The 15656-nt window shown below is 49.9% G+C and overlaps 1 protein-coding gene across 6 annotated transcripts in view; it reads left to right on the forward strand.

Annotated features, from left to right (window-relative positions):
• Ctif (cap binding complex dependent translation initiation factor) overlaps positions 1-15656 on the forward strand; it is a 240131-nt gene that overhangs the window by 22581 nt on the left and 201894 nt on the right. Inside the window, exon 1 of one of the 6 annotated variants that reach the window (XM_075968254.1) lies at positions 3544-3610. The exons of 4 other annotated variants lie outside the window; for them this stretch is intronic. The gene's annotated coding sequence lies outside the window, so the exon portion shown is untranslated. Of the gene's footprint in view, positions 1-3543; positions 3611-6583; positions 6713-15656 lie in introns of those variants that run through there. One more of the 6 variants, XM_075968255.1, reaches the window with a different exon arrangement.

The following is a 15656-nucleotide window of genomic DNA, read 5'->3' on the forward strand; positions in this document are numbered from 1 at the left end:
CAAGGAAGAGCGCTGCAGAGTTGGGCAGGCCGCAGGTGCGCAGGTGAGGGAGCCAGAGCTACTGCACTCTGGCAAGTACATGAGGCCAGACACACAGCCAGGGACAGAGGACTGCAGCTCTCCTGCCCACTTCAGGTACCCTGGCCTGGCCTGGACAGGAGGCCCATGACTGCTCAGAGGGCTCACTCAATCCCTTCCTGGCCCTCAACCCAGAAGTCTTGCTTTTTGATCTGTGAAAATATGGTGACTTCAGAATCCTTGTCACCAAGCTGTTGGCTACTCTTCTGGGTAGTGGGCTCCTCTGTGCCTCTTCATGCCAGTCTGGGTCTCTTTAGAGCCCAGCATCCTCCGTTGTTTAGGAAGAAACTGATCCATGTGCATCTGTTAGAAAGGGAGACGGAAGAGAATGTGGATCTAAGTGAGGCATGCCATTTCTCTACCATGAAGGCATGCTGGCAGGACTAGGCTGGTTTTGTAGTAAATGGGACTTTGTGACTATATCCTTTGCTCGTTCCCTTGCCAATGTGCCTACTTACAAAAGGTCATCTTGCTGTTGAACTTGCTTTCTGGAGTTTTAGCCATGTCCTAGCTTGCTTCCCCGTTGCTAGGATAAAACACCAAGGCCAAAGCTTGAGGAGGTTATAGTCCTAGCAGGTTTATTTTAGCTTGCAGGTTATAGTCCATCCCTGGAAACCAGAAGGGAGCTTAAACCAGGAGCTGGAGCAGAGATCATGGACGAGCGCTGCTGACTGGCTGCTCAGCCTGCTTTCTTACATCCCCGAGGGCCACCAGCCTAGGGATGGTGCTGCCCACAGTGGGCTGGATCCTCTCCTATCTATTAGCAAACAAGAAGATGCCTCACAGATGTGTCCACAGGCCAGTCTGATGGAGGCAGTTCCTCAACTGAGGCCTCCTCTCCCTCCGTGTGTCCAGTTGACAAGTAGGAGGAGCCGTTACAACCTATCCCAACCACACTCTCCACGAGGAGGATGAACAGCACTCAGTTCTCACTTGGCATCTCCATTCCTACGTGGGTCTGGGGAGGGCAGCATTTCCCCTGAGCACCGCAGCCCCGGTTCTAGTGGTAAGGAAGAGTGGGGAGATGGATGGCAAAGAGTCAGCTGACAGCTGTAGTGATGGCATGCCGTAAGAATGGGCTCGGAAGACCAGCTGCTCCCTGAGGACCAGCTGCTCCCCGAAGACAGCTGCTCCCCGAGGACCAGCTGCTCCCCGAGGACTGGGCTCCATGCCCTCTTTCTCTGTGGTGCTCGGCACCATATGGTGTGTGGTAGCTGTTGCTGCGGGGATTAGTGAACGTGATAGGGACCCAGAGGAGCCTGTTATGGTTGGATGTACTGTGTCCCCTGGGGTGCAAGTATCGCAGGCTAGGTCTCCAATGCAATGGTGTGAAGGTGGCGGCACCTTTAAGAGGCGGGGCCTGATAGGAGATAATTAGAGCACCTTGGTCTAATTAGACCCTGTCTGACTGGCACCTTCTGCCCAGGGCTGTACCCTGTGGATGCTCTGGGCACATACTGGAAGCGGAAGCCTCGGCACCATCCTAAGGGAGCTTGGTAAAGTCAGATGGAGACTTGGAACAGTCTGAGGTCGGTGTGCAGCAGCGGTGTGCAGTACCCCTCGCTGCAGCATGGATGGAGATGCCTGGTGCAGCCCAGGTTCGTGCCCTATGCTTCATTTTAGACAGGACTTGAATACTTTTCTACTTGAAGCAATCATGAAATATGTGGGACGCTGCATTCCCAATATTTCTCTGTAAAATTATGTGATTATGACTTATCGTCCACTTCCGTTTTATATTTTTTGAATGCTTTTCACTATTTTTTTTTCAAGATTTGAACTTTTCAGTCAATCTACCCCATGTCTCCATCCGGCCTTCTCTAAGAGAAACATTTTTTGTTTGTTTGTTTTTATGTTTATGGAGAATGTGTTATCCAGGTTGGCTTCAAACTCATGATCCTCCTGCCTCGGCCTCCTGAGTACTGGAATTATAGGCGTGGGGCACTACTACATCCTGCTTAGAAACAATTTTAAAATTGACTTGAAGAGACAGGATACTTAGTTCAAAATAAACTAAAGATAAAAAATAAAAATGTTTCTGTGAAGTAACCTGGTGTCGGTCATGAGATGAGTGATAAATTGAAATGTGATATGGCCATGGGGTGGGTTATTCTTCAGCCGTGGAAAGGAACAAAATATTCATACATGTTACAGTGTAACAGAGATTCACCAACAGGAGGACCACACACACACACATCACAGATAGTGAGTGATCTGTTTGACGTAAAGTCGGCTGACCGTGTGGTCAAAGAAGGCAGGCACCTAGCCACATGCTATATACCAAGTCTACGTGGAGTCTCCACAATTGCTTAGTTAGTAGAGACAGCCTACAGATGAGCGCTTAGCAGGGCCCGTGAAGCGGGAGTGGAGAGCCACCGCTTAGGATGTTCAGTCCGGCAATGGCAGTGTCCCGGTACCAGTTTTGCAATGACACAGAAGTGCTGAATGCGCCTCGGTTGTGCTTTAGGATGCCTAAGTTTGTTAACTTCATGTCATGTGACTTTTGCCTCAGTAATTTTTTTTTTAAAGAATTGGTATAGTCTGCAAACAGCGGAACTCCAGCATTCACTCCGTTCCCATCTCCTCACAGCCTTCGCAGCTTCTCCCTCCTGGGGTTAAATAGTTGTCAGAATCTTTTATGATTGACAGTTCCCAGCAGATGAAAGAGGACAAGGCTCTGTGAGAAGTCTCAGTGTCCTCCACCCAGCACTCTCAGTTTCCATATAACACTTAAACTCCCGGCCATGCCCCTGCCGTGGGGAAGTGAAGGCATCACTAACATTATTTTCCCATAGCGGATGTATTTGCTAGCAGCAGAAACCAGTAGAGTTCTGAGCACAGCAGGCGCCAACCTCCTTTTTCCTCTCAGTTCTCCTTTCTTGGCCTGAGAATGCTCTTCTGTGTCTTCTACCTAGGAACCCTGTAGCTGCCTTCCATGACGTCAACACTAACCCTTCCTAGTTCCCTCTGGGTGCGTGACGTTCTGACACATGGCTCTGTCAGCTTTTATCTTCCTGTCCGCTCTGTGGTTGCCAGTCTTCTGTTGGGGGCTTGACCCTGTGCACCAAGCAAACCACATTTAGCTCCTGACTCAGTCAGGGTCTCCAGAAAACAGCAGAATAGCACCGGCTATGGCGCATGTGATTGTGGGCGCTGGCAGGCTGAGGTCTGGAGGGAGTTATGTAGAGGTTAGTCTTGCATTTTTCATCTGCAGAGCTGTATGTCGGAAACTCAGACAGGATGCTTATATCGTCTTGAGGTGGAATTCCCGCCTCTTTGAGAAATCTTCGTTCTTGTGGCCTTTGATTGGATGGCACCCACCCACATTATAGACAGTCTTTTATTTTTACTTAAAGTCAACCCAGTGTAGATATTAGTCACATATGAAATATGCTTTCATATCAACAGCCAGAGGAGTCGAACCCAGAGACTGAGTGTCTAAGCCTCACCATGTTAACGTAAACTATCAACCATCACAGAGCCCAGGGAGAGGAGATGAGAGGAGCCTGGGTCTCTTCCCTGGCTGTTTGAGGTAAAGGTGAATCTGATTACCTTATAACTAGAGAAACTGCAGCCCAGAGAGGTTCGCTGAGTTATCCAAGTTGCACCGCTGTCAGGTGGCTCAGGAATCTGATCTAGGCCGATCTGGGTATCAACAGTGTCCTTGTTTTATTTCCTTGGCCGTTAATGCTGCTTGTGGGACTTAGGTCACCCTGGAGAGGTCACCCTGGAGAGGTCACCCTGGAGAGGACAAGTAAGAGAAGAAAAGGTTTGTGGTTGGGAGGGCTTCGGCATTCCTCTGCTCCAGCAGCGGCTGTGTAAGAACGGTGTGAAAATCGGCCATCTTCCCGGGTAGAGGGCAGGTGGCTGCAGATGGACTTGGGGGCTGCGTAGACTATGCAGGATTTGGGCCTCATCATGAAGCCCAGAGCCACAGACTGGCCTCCACCAGCTGTGTCTGCTAACTTACTCAGGCAGGTCAAAACTTCTGGCTGTAGAACCCAACAGCAGAAGCATTCCAAGTGACTCTCTTTGCACCCCTGGCGCGCATCTCCAAAATGCTCACCTGATAGTGAAGTCACATCTGTGCTCTTGTCTCCCCTAGTGTGTGTTTATACCTATAAACATAGGTTACTGTGGGATCTGCAGTTTCCATGTTTTCTAAAGGAACTGCAAATGGCAAGTTATCCAGCTTCTTCTCCCTGTGTCCCCCGGATTACTCAGGCACCCACTTCCCATGCAGAAGATGGGAAGCCACGGCAGGCAGGTGCTGTAGTGGGAGCTCTAGATCCCATGGGCTGCAGGACGGAACTGGGAGCTGGAGGGGAACGTGAGGTCAGGTCCATGGAGGAGGGCCGCACCTGCCATGCCCCAGCACGCTGACTGCACAAGTATAACCTACTCCGTGCTTACCTGGCTTCTGCACCCTGCACTGTGCCACACTTCTGTCTTCCGTCCTCCAGGAGGCTAGCATCGTCACACAGTGAGCAGGAGGACACATTAATGCTGAGCTGCCCCAATCACCTTCCAGGGAATGGCATCCAAGGTCACTGATAGTCCTTAGGCCTAGTCTGCCGTCAGCTTCACCTCCTCTCAGCCAACCCCCAGCTTGCTTCTTCCTGCCACTGTCTTATTCAGGTGGCCTTCCTGCCACAACCCCCAAGAAGGAGGTCTCTGGTCCCCTGGCAGCTGTGTGTGGAGGAGTACCACTTGTCTGGTGTAATGACCTTCCAGGGATCCCTGGCTGTCCTCCTAACACTCTGTCTTGCTTCACTTCTCTTTCTTCTTCTTTGCAGCCTCTTTGCTTATTTGTTTAATCCCCCATTAAAGAATTTAACCTGAATTAATGCCTTAAAGTGATGGCGTTTCTATTACTTACAATTCTCCATTTTGGCTAAGGGTTATAGTTGGGGAGGGATTCTCTGTCGAGAGGTTATCAGCCAGGGTAGCTAGAACCTCCCATGTCTCTCCAGGACATGACTCTCTGATTGGCTTGGGCTTCCTCTCAGCTTGGTGATTGCATGTGGGTAGGGTGGTTTAAGGTACTGGTTCCCCAGATCTCCAGAGCAAAGCCACCAGGCTTTCCCAGGCTCAGACCCTGAGCAGGAACAGTGGCATGGAGCAGACGGTCACACACGAGGAAACGTTCAGACTGCTCAGTCAGTGGCTGTCTCACTAGACATAGCTCTGAACTATTAGACTCTTAACTCTTGGGGTACCTTTGTGTGTACCCTAGTCCAACATGGCTTCCTCTCTGGTCTGTAAAGTGGAGGAATAGAAATGTCAGTTAGTCATCTGTCCCCTTGAAGGCTGTGTCTAGATCCAGATGAGAAAGGTCTCGAGAGGGTCCAGGAGCTGGGGATGGGACTTTGGGACCTCCCTCTATGGGATCTCACATCTGTGCCAGGACTCTGGGGTGCAGGATGCAGGCTCCTTCTCTTTCTCCCAAGGAGGCCGAGCTCAGCATCAGTGCAGTGGGCCATTGTAGAGCGTGCCAGGTTTACTTTTCGTGATCTCCATCTTTTCCCAGGTGCCCTCACAACGCTAGGTAAGGTCCTCCTGCACAGCTGTCCCTGGAATGATACGGCTGGGCGACAGGACCTCAACCTCCACTCACTGTCTCCAAACCCTGTGCCCTGAAAGCTGGCTGGGGAGAGACTCTCGGCAGCATGCCAGAACTTCCCTCCCTGTGAACAGCATCACCTTTAATTGGATTAATTTTCACTTCTTCTCTGCCTTTCAGGAGTTTAGGAACAATGCAGTCAGGTCCTGCACAGAGCTAAGGGTGTACCACGGGTACGTCAGAGGCCAGTACCACACAGTTAGCGTTAGGCTGGAGGGGTGGATGGTCCCCGACACTCAGCCTTTTGGCCTGGCCCTGCGCTCCTGTGGTGTTTATTCTCTGCAGTTGCTCAGGCCTGTCACTGACACATGATGAGTGCATGTGTTTTTACAAAGGCCACTTTGTGCCCATGTCCATGATGCTTGCCTTTGGTCAGTGGCGGCTTCCGCATTGCAGGTCTCATCTCTGTCCAGGGTGAGCTGTTGAGGGATGTTGTTGCTCAGCACAGACCTCAGGCAGTGAAGTGCTTTGCTGAGCCCAGGCCTTGCTCTTAGCCCTCAAGAGGCCACCACAGATGTGCAGAGGGCCCCATGGCATGCTGGGCGGGTGGGGAGGCATGCCTGTGGGACAGCTGACCTTAGGTTAGAGAGCTTGCTAGAGAATACTGAGTCTGTGGCTTGTCCGTCCATGACCTTGACAGTAGCCCTGTCCACAGTGTGCCCAGGTGTGCTGCCTGCCTGGCCAAGCATGCTGAGAAGTGGCCCGTGTCCTGTGGAAGTGTGGTCACTCACAGACTCGACCTTTGGAAGGTCACATGTGTGCCTTTGAGTCTAGCCTGTCCTGGCTGCCAGCCCATGGAGTGTCACCTCGTTCCCTGTAGTTGACCCAGCCTCCTCTGACCTGCTGTTTGTTCCTGGTAAGCTCGAACCATAGATGAACGAGCAGCCACTGTGTGTCTAGGGTAGGGGTGGGCAGTGCTGTGATGTCCTCTCCTGAGATGGTCCCTTCAGTTCTTTGAGGACATTTGCTTGTCCCTCCTCCACCGCTCTCATCCTGGCATCCTGCTCCCTGGTGAGTCTTCTTTCTTTGCAACACAAATAGCAAAAAAATAAGTAGGTGAAAAGCCACCCCAGGCCAGAAAGAGCCCCTGCTTTCATGTCCGCTAAGCTACCTAGTGATAGTAAAACCTCATGAAACACGAGGCTCCATAGCATCCTATGTGTTGGATATGTGTGTGAGCCAGAGACACAGGACGAAAGGGCTTAGGTGGGGTGCGCCTTCTCCTTCCGCCTTTTCAGATTCCTCTATTTTGACTGTGATCTCTGGTTCTGTTTCATAATCGTCCAGTACTGAGGGGCTCAGGACTTGTCCTTTATGTATAATTTTGTTCTGTTTTCTGGCTTCTGCCCTGAGAAGAGACTATTCTAGAAGGCTGTAATTGCTAAGTATTATTGGTACGCTGAGATCCACTGATGTGGACAGTGTGATACTGGAATACTGTGTATAATGAGCCCCACGGTGAATGTGCAAACGGGGCCTCCAAGGGAGAAGAACCATCTGCTTAGGCAGTGCTGCAGAGGCATGTCATCTACCCCATTTGAATGATGTCTGTGTAGCACAGGTGGGAGGGCTCCTGCTGGCCCCGTATCAAGCTGGACTTATGGCTTGCATTCTTCTAGGAAGACCCAGAAAGGCAGAGGTGTGCTGGGATGTCAGGTCAGGTGTGACACAGAGCTTGCCCTGATACAGGCCGATGGATCTGGGGTATTGTAGCTCTAGGTCAATGCTGCCACAGTGAGGTCTGAAACATATTCCTGGGTCAGGCCCAGCGGGTGGTAAAAGGGTTTGGGTATGGTGTCCAAAACCATATCTGGTAGGAAACAAGCTTATAGTAGTCCATTTTTCACAAGAGAAATCCCAACCCAGAGGCAGCACTGAGGATCCCAGCTAAGATGTGACCGTCCTCACATACCATCTTCCTCTCTTAGGTTATTTTTTATAAGGGCACTGACACTCAGTACCAGAGCCTCTGAGTGTCTCAGTTCCCTAACTGCTTTTCCTTTTTTTCTCCCTCCCTCCCTTCTTTCTTCTCTCCCTCCCTCTTTCCCTCTTTTGTTTTTTGCAGTTTTTCAAGACAGGGTTTTTCTGTATGACAGTCCTGGCTGTCCTGGAACTAGCTCTTATAGACCAGGCCAGTCTCAAACTCACAGAGATCTGCCTGCCTCTGCCTCCCAAGTGCTGGGATTAAAAGTGTGCACCACCACTGCCTGGCCTACTTTTCTTTCATATTACAAGATTTAGTCAGATAAAATATATATGCCATGAAACCTACCATTGTAAAGTAGCTAAGTTTGCTGTGTTCACGGTGTTGGTAGCCATCACTACCATCTGGTACCAGGACCTTCTCATCACCTCCCCATCACTCTTTATCCCCTCAGCCCTGGGGAACCACTAATCTGCTTTCTCTGGAGACGTATCTGTCTTCAATAATTCTTAGCTATGGAATTGTAATATATATAGTCCTTTGTGACTGGTTCCTTTCTCTTAGCATACTGGCCGCCAACATTTAGCAGTCCCATCCTTGGGACCTCAATGTTCATCATGCCTGATACCAGCTGGATCCTCTGTGTCCTAGAATCAGGCCTAATGGGAAGTTAAGGTTTTAACCTTGACCCCACTCTTCAGAGACCTTCTCTACTGTGACCGTTACTTTACGCTTCCCTGGGTGCCCTGGTCCTGTCTGTTGCGGTGTGCCAGCTCCTTCTCACATGATATAAATTTTGTTAGGTTGTCTATGCCCCTGTCCTGTAGTCTGCTCTCAGTGTTCACTCTGCACCTGAAGTGCTGGGCCTCCGGCAGAGTGTTGGTAGAGGTCTGACCTCCTGGAACGCCCCCAGTAGGGTGAGATTCATAGAAGGTTAGCTACCAGCCACCAACTTGAAGGCATGGGCTCAGGGCTTCTCTCAGCTATGGTGCTCTCCTAGATGCACACTGATGTCTGGAACTGAGGTTCTGGCACAATATGGCTTGTGATTCACCTTCTTTTCATGGACTAACATGCTAGCCTGATGCTGTCAGGCTATTACACACACACACACACACACACACACACACACACACACACACACACACATCTCTCTCTCTTTCTCCAGCATCATGAGATGCTGTTCTTCTAGTTTTTCCATTTCACAGTGAGAGAAGGCCAGATATAGCTAGTGCTGTTTTCAGACTATCAGGCCTGAATATGGAGGGGTTTTTGTTTGTTTGTTGTTTTTGTAAAAAGCCCTGAGGCCTCCTACATCCCAGAATGATGTATGTAGCATCCCTCCCTATTCTTCCAATGATACTTTGCTCTTAGACTTAAGTGTGCAGACTGGCTTCATCCTGGTCCTGTGGCATCTCTTTGTTCCAAGAACCTCCTTCCCCGCTCCCTCCTTTTCTGCCTGCGCCCAGAGTGGAGCTGAAGGATCCCTTCTCCTTGTTATTGCTACAAATGCTTTCTGGCATCCTTTAGCCACTGCCACTTTCTCCATTTGACACAGAAGGGAGGACAGCGAGGCTGGGGTAGGGAGTGCTTTCTCTGCTACCTGGTAGCTGGGAAGAGCATGCCTGTTCAGAGTACTCTTGGGCTACAGTAGCCTGTCCCTCCTGCCTTTGGTTTCTCTCCCTCCTCCTCTCTTTTTCCCTTCCTCCCTCCCCTTAATTTTTCTTTTAAATATATTTTGATCATATTTTTTCCTCTCCTTCAGTTCCTCCCAGAGCCTCCTACCTCCCCACCAACCCAACTTCATGTTCTTTCTTTCTCTGTAAAAACAAAAAACAAACAAAAAACAAACACACACGCACATCGAGTCTGTTTTGTGCTGGCCAACTGCTCCTGAGCATGGGGCCTGCCTTAGTGTATGGTTGATATCCACAGTGGTGTGATACTCCATTGGAGAAAATGGATTTTCCCTTAGGAATTGCAAATAGCTTCTTAGTTAGAGGTGGGACTTTGTGTCCACATTTCTCCCAGGATAAGGTACAGAAGGAAATATGGGGAAGGACAACAAACACTAAAGTCCTTTGGAAAACCCTTATGTGAACTTACTAGTTAGAAGCTTCCTAAAATATATACAAAGAATTTAAATGGAGTCAGTATATACAGTGTTCAGGCCTCACATCTTATGCCACTAGGAAAAACCTCCAGTGCCAGGAATGGGTTGCATCTTGTTGAGTTGTTGGTCAAAGGAGTCCCATGGAACCGCCAAAATCATAGGCTATTGATAAGGCTGCAACAGCAAAGGTCTGCCAGCAAGGTTTACTGGTGCAGCAGTGGCACAGACGTTATGGAAGTAACCAGCCACATCTTAAAATTTGGATTTAAGGCTTACTTCATGAGATTGAACCCATACCTCACACTGCTGAAGAGGCCAAAAACCAGAGGCTAGACCGGTGTTGAGCCCAATGGTTTGTCTCTTACAAGAGCTTAAAGACCAGTGTGAGCATCCTTATTCTTTGGAGAATCATTGCTAAGTCTTCCTACACCCCTGGCACCCGGATGGTATTATTACCCACCTGGGTGGAGAGTGTTCAGCTTCAGGGAGGAGTTAGGCTTGACACAGGAAAGGCATGGCTAAGGAAGTGCAGACAGAAAGGTGGATGTCGGTGCTGGGGGCTTTTAGGCGAGGGGAAATGGCCATAGGTCATGTGAGCCAAGGCAGGGCCAGCTTTTCATCTGAGGAGTATGGGAGTTCTGGAGGAACGATGGGTTGGGCAGATGGAGGGAGGAATGAGGCTCTTCGAGAGAGAGAAGACTCTCTTGTCTTCTCTTAAATAATTCCTGTGTGACTTGGCCTCTGTGGAGCAGTAGAGGAGAGACATAGCCAGAAAGGAAGTGGCCATACCCCCGTGTGAGGGGAAGTCCTGGTGTCCCAGGTGGAGGCAGCGGGACTAGGAAGGCCATCAGGAGCTGGCATTTAAGTGGATTGGGACCGAAGAGAAAGCAGGAGAGTTATTTGCACAGAACTCCCTGGGAGCCTAACTGCAATCTTCCAGGATGAAGGTGCTAATTCTGTAGTTATTGTGTGCATCATGCTGTCTCTCCTACCTTAGATGCCCATGCCTCAAGGTTGTCCCTTTGCCTCGTGGGTGTCTGATGTTCATGTGGTCAATGACCTGCCCTCTGTGTGCTGTGCATCTCCGTACAGGACACTCTGTCCTCTTAGAGGGCCTCATAGCCAGCTGAAACCAGCAAATGACAGCAGAGGCATGGGAGTTAGGGAGACTGGCACTAGGGTGGGGTGTTCCCGACTGCTGGAGCCATTTGTCTGGTGTGATGTATTCACTGAAGCACAGAGCCTGTCTGGTCTCAGACCTCCTGCTCTGGAGTTGGAAGCAAAGCAGACCATTGTATCACTTTAGAGATGAATACATATGCCTCTTCATCTGTCCCTCATTGACTTTCCATGCTGGCAATGGTGTGGGAGGGGAGGAGAGTGCTTGTTGAAGATGCTGACCCTCCAGAGACAGCTTGGCTGGGGGACTTGACTGAGCAGTGCTATAGGGTCCCATTGCTATCTGGCCCTGGGAGATGTCTCAGCCATGACTGGGTGGGGCCTGGGTGATGAGTCTGAGATCCTCAGGCCTCCTGAAAGGTGAGACAGGACCAACTGTAGGGTCAGGAATGCAGCCTCAGCCCTGGTTGGCCCATGTGCGCACTGTGAGGTGTTTAGGCCTCTGATATATGTGGCTGTATGTGAGTGACACCAGACCCAGGGGAACGGGAGTTCAGCTTGCATTATTCTTGGGTCCCTAGACTGCCAGGGGAGGGAGTTGCACTATTTTTAGAGAGCACCACGGTAGGTTTGTAATTACCAGACAGCATGCCCTCTGCTGCACATGCCTTCCTTACTCACACTGTGTTGTAATTAGTGTGTTAATCATCTTCAAACAAGGTCAGCAGGTCTGCGAAGGCTCCGAGTCTGCCTAGCTCATCCCTGGGCGCCCTCCACAGCCCACATGCATGGTGGGAGGACCTGTGGACCTGTCCATCCGGAAGTTGGGAGGGCTTGTAGACTGTTAGTGAGAGACAGCTGAGCAGTGGGGGCTGGGTAGGCAGCCTGGCTGAGCCAGGCCTGGAGGGGCAGGAGACATACAACTCCTGGGAAGGGCAAGTGACAAGGAATCTGGAGATGGGTTGAGGGGTGATGGGAAGAGGCAGGACACTTCTTGAGTGTGTAGGGAGCCCAGGCAGAACCATATGCTTTGTAGAAATAACATGGGGATTTTCATGATGCTGGTCTGTTGGCTTTCCCCCCAGAACCTTGAGGAGACATAGGGAAAAACACCCCTTGTCTTAAGGGATGGATGTAGAAGAAAACAGTTCTGTCCTGTACCCCCACCGTAGTCAAGGTGACTACTGAAGGGTATGGGCTTAACAATGTGTCCTGGATGTTTTTGAGCAGCACACAAAGTGCACAGATGAATATATGGCCACACTTTTGAGATGAGAGACTCTAAGCCAAAGCGTTTCTGTCACTCTGTCCTGCCCATCCTGTTTGTTTATGTTATTCTTCTGGCTGTATGTTATTCTTCCTATGTGGAAACAGGCACTGTTAACTCTGGAAACCAGAACATCTATAAACACATTGTTATTGTTGCCAAGTGTTGGTCTGGGCCCTGACCATTGCTATCAGTCAGGGACCTCATCAAAATGTAGGTTCCTAGGACCCAGGTGTGTGTAGTTCAACAGCTGACAAGAGCCCAGGAGCCTGTAGTGTTCATAAGCTCGTGGGCTGAAAAGCACACACCCAATGTAGTTATAGGTAAGGAAAGCAACAGCAGGAGAGGGCCAGTGACCTGCCCACAGTGACCCAGCACCTACTGATTTCATAGCAGATCTCCTGTGGTAACTCCTAGATCCCAGATCCCAGATCCCAGATCCCACTTCTCTGGCAGTCTCAAGGCTCTGTGTGATTCTCATTGCAGATCCTGTTTCCGGGAGCTGTATATCTTTATTCCGTCTCAATCTATAGCAACCAGGCTTCACCAAAGTAGCATCTACATAGACTAGGATACAGGGCGTGTAGTGCATGGCCTGAGGGGGTTGGGCAAATGCTTTTTACCTGTGTCATCACTGAGGAAATCAGAATGAAGATGACTCTATACCTGGAGGCCACCGTGGGTCTGTTGTAGTGGAGCGCACTTCCTGTGGTCCCGTGGGGCTGTGTTCTCTGTAGGGTGGAGCCTGTGAAGGGAAGCGGCGGGAGTGACCTGAGACCCAGAGAACCTTCACAGGCCACAACACAAAGGCTTGGCTTGGGTCTTACCCTGTCCCTGAATCACTGAAGTGATGCTCTTTTGCTCCTGGCTTGTTTTGGCCTCCAGGAGTTTGGGAAGATGCTAGTATGTGACATTGGATCAGGGGATACAGCCTGGACTTCATACCCCACACCTTCCCTCAACGGCATGACCTACTGTGGCTCACACCAGTCTTCTGCTCCCTTCCACTGTGGCAGGTGTCGTTCCCCACACTCTCTCTGGGGAGTCTGTTCTAACACAAAGCTGTGACACTGTTGTCCTATCCTTAGTTGGGGCTGTGTCATCCTGGAGATGTGAAGTCCAGGGAAGAGAGAGGCCACACAATGGTGCTAAGGGGCAGGTCTGCTTGTCTCTCCTCCCAGGGTGGCACCTTGGCTCCTAGAGATCCAGCAGCTGGTCTGCCAGGGTTCTGAATGGCTCTGTCGTGGCCAGTGAACCTCTGGATGTGGATGCCCCATAACTGGCTCATGGCATTTTCGGTGTTTCCTCCCCTATGTTGATGGCACAGCTCTTTACAGTCGGCTCAGAAAGCAAATACCCTTTGCGTCAGATCTCGGTGATGTGTCAGTGACTTCTCAGAGAAGTCAGGAGTTAGCGGACACCTGTCCCGGGGCTGTGGCCTCTACACACACTTCTGAGACAGTTGGCCAGGTGCGTGCTCATAGGTCAGGTTAAGCTGTGCATACATTCAAACAGCTTTTTAAACACTTGCTCCACAAGGCTCTGCAGAAGACAGGCCACGGGCTTGCTTTCACTCCCATTCCAGACAGAAAATGTGTTTCCTTCCTCCTGGGTCAGCCTTCCTGGCTGCTCTTCCAGATTTGATAAGGGTAAAATGGTGTCACCGTTTCCTTCTCGATTTCTTTGATGACTGGCCAGCTTGCTCTAAATGGTTTCTCTCTTTGCAAATTTATTTTTTTTTACGTTCTTTGCTCTTTTATGGAAATATTTATGTTAGTTTCCCCCTTTATTATAATTAGAGTTTTCATCTAAAGCTCAAGTCCTTTGCAGTTTATAGAAAAGTTATCTTGCCCGGGAGTCCAATTGGAACTTGGAATAAATTGACTCCAGAGTGGAACCAGGCCACGGTGGGTCTGTAGGAAAGACCTCAGCAGACATACCGCATTTTTGATGTCGGATGCAGCAGGTGCTGTGTGGCTGGGCTCAGTCTGCCTGCCCCCTCTGCAGCCCCCCTCCCAAACACAGCTGCATGCCCGTGTGACCCCCACAGCTAGCACGTGACCTGTGTTAGTTGGCTGTTACTGTGGTGCATGCCTGAGATAATCCACTTATAAATAGAAAAAAAAGGCTTTTGGCTGTCAGTTCCGAAGATTTTAGTCCAAGGTCCGTTGGCCCTGTTGCTTTTGGGTGTCTGTTGAGGCTGCAATATCTAAGGATGGGGACATGTGAAATAACTCCTGGCCAAGGTGCCAAGAGAGAGACGAGATCAGCATCTCATGATTCCTCTCAAGGATGTGACCTCAAGACCCTAAAACCTCTCCCTCTCTCCTAGACTTCCCACCCCCTCCCCAAAACATCACACTGGGTGGGGGGAACCATCAACACATGGCCTTTGGAGAGCTTTCCATGTAAGACATGGCACCATGGCATGGAGGTATCTGCAATTCTGTACAACAAAGCCAAGCCTTGTAAAATCAGGACCCCAACCACTGATAGTACAGCTGGTAACACAGCGGAGCCTCCCGGCCCCTTCTGTGGGCACCAGCAGGGTTGAGATGGCCTCTGTGACTGTTGGCATCAGTTTGACTTGCGCTGGAGCATGTGGTAGCAACAGAAGCTGGGGTACTTCAGGAGGTGTGGCTTCTGGTCCTGGCTATGTCATTAATTAATGACATGACTTTGGCTGGCCACCCAACTTCCCAGCAAAATGAGAGGCTGCTGTGACCTAAATCATTCTTGGTTTGAAATATCTGCAATCCAAACTTTAGCTATATAATATATTTTTGGAGACCTAAATATATAATATATTATGTAGTTACATAATATATGTTTTATATATTACATATATGATATATATATTATATGTATGTATTCACAAACATAATGTTAAGACTGACTTTTGGTTTTCTATTTTTTGTTTTTTATATAGAAGGTTATACAGAAGCAAAATTTTCAAATCTTGTACATGTGTTTTTGCGTTTCGCTAAATTCTGCCTTAATGATACTGTAAAGTGCGTCCGAAAACAGGGACGCATCAGCATGACCAGTCCTCAGTTCCACATTTCACCATGGAATCCCTCGGGGCGGCAGAGCAGCGTTGAGAAGGCGTGGACACACTTGGCAGCTGTGAGCTGATTTGGGGCCCCTGCCACCCCCTCAGTGTTGCCTTTAGTGACTGTGGAGTTTCTCTTCCTGGGACTCAGAAATGGACAAGCCTTCAAGGATCTTGTCCCCTCATGGGAGGCCTTATTACAGGGACTTTCCTCAGTGCCAGGTCCATGGGCACTCTGCTTTGCCCATCGTGGTGGCCTTCCCATGAAGGGCATCCTCACCCTCAGACTGCTGCTGCTTCTAGTCCTAACCTCCATGACACAGTTAGAGTTGTTTGAGAGGAGGGAGAGAACTGAGAAAATGCCTCCATAAGATCAGCTGCAGGCAAGCCTGTAGAGCATTTTCTTAATGATTGATGGGAGCGGGCCCAGCCCATTGTGGGTGGTGCTGTCCCAGGCTGGTGGTTCTGGGTTCTATAAGA

The sequence above is a fragment of the Microtus pennsylvanicus genome, chromosome 4 (genome assembly GCF_037038515.1).
Source record: "Microtus pennsylvanicus isolate mMicPen1 chromosome 4, mMicPen1.hap1, whole genome shotgun sequence".
In the NCBI taxonomy this organism is placed as follows: Eukaryota; Metazoa; Chordata; class Mammalia; order Rodentia; family Cricetidae; genus Microtus; species Microtus pennsylvanicus.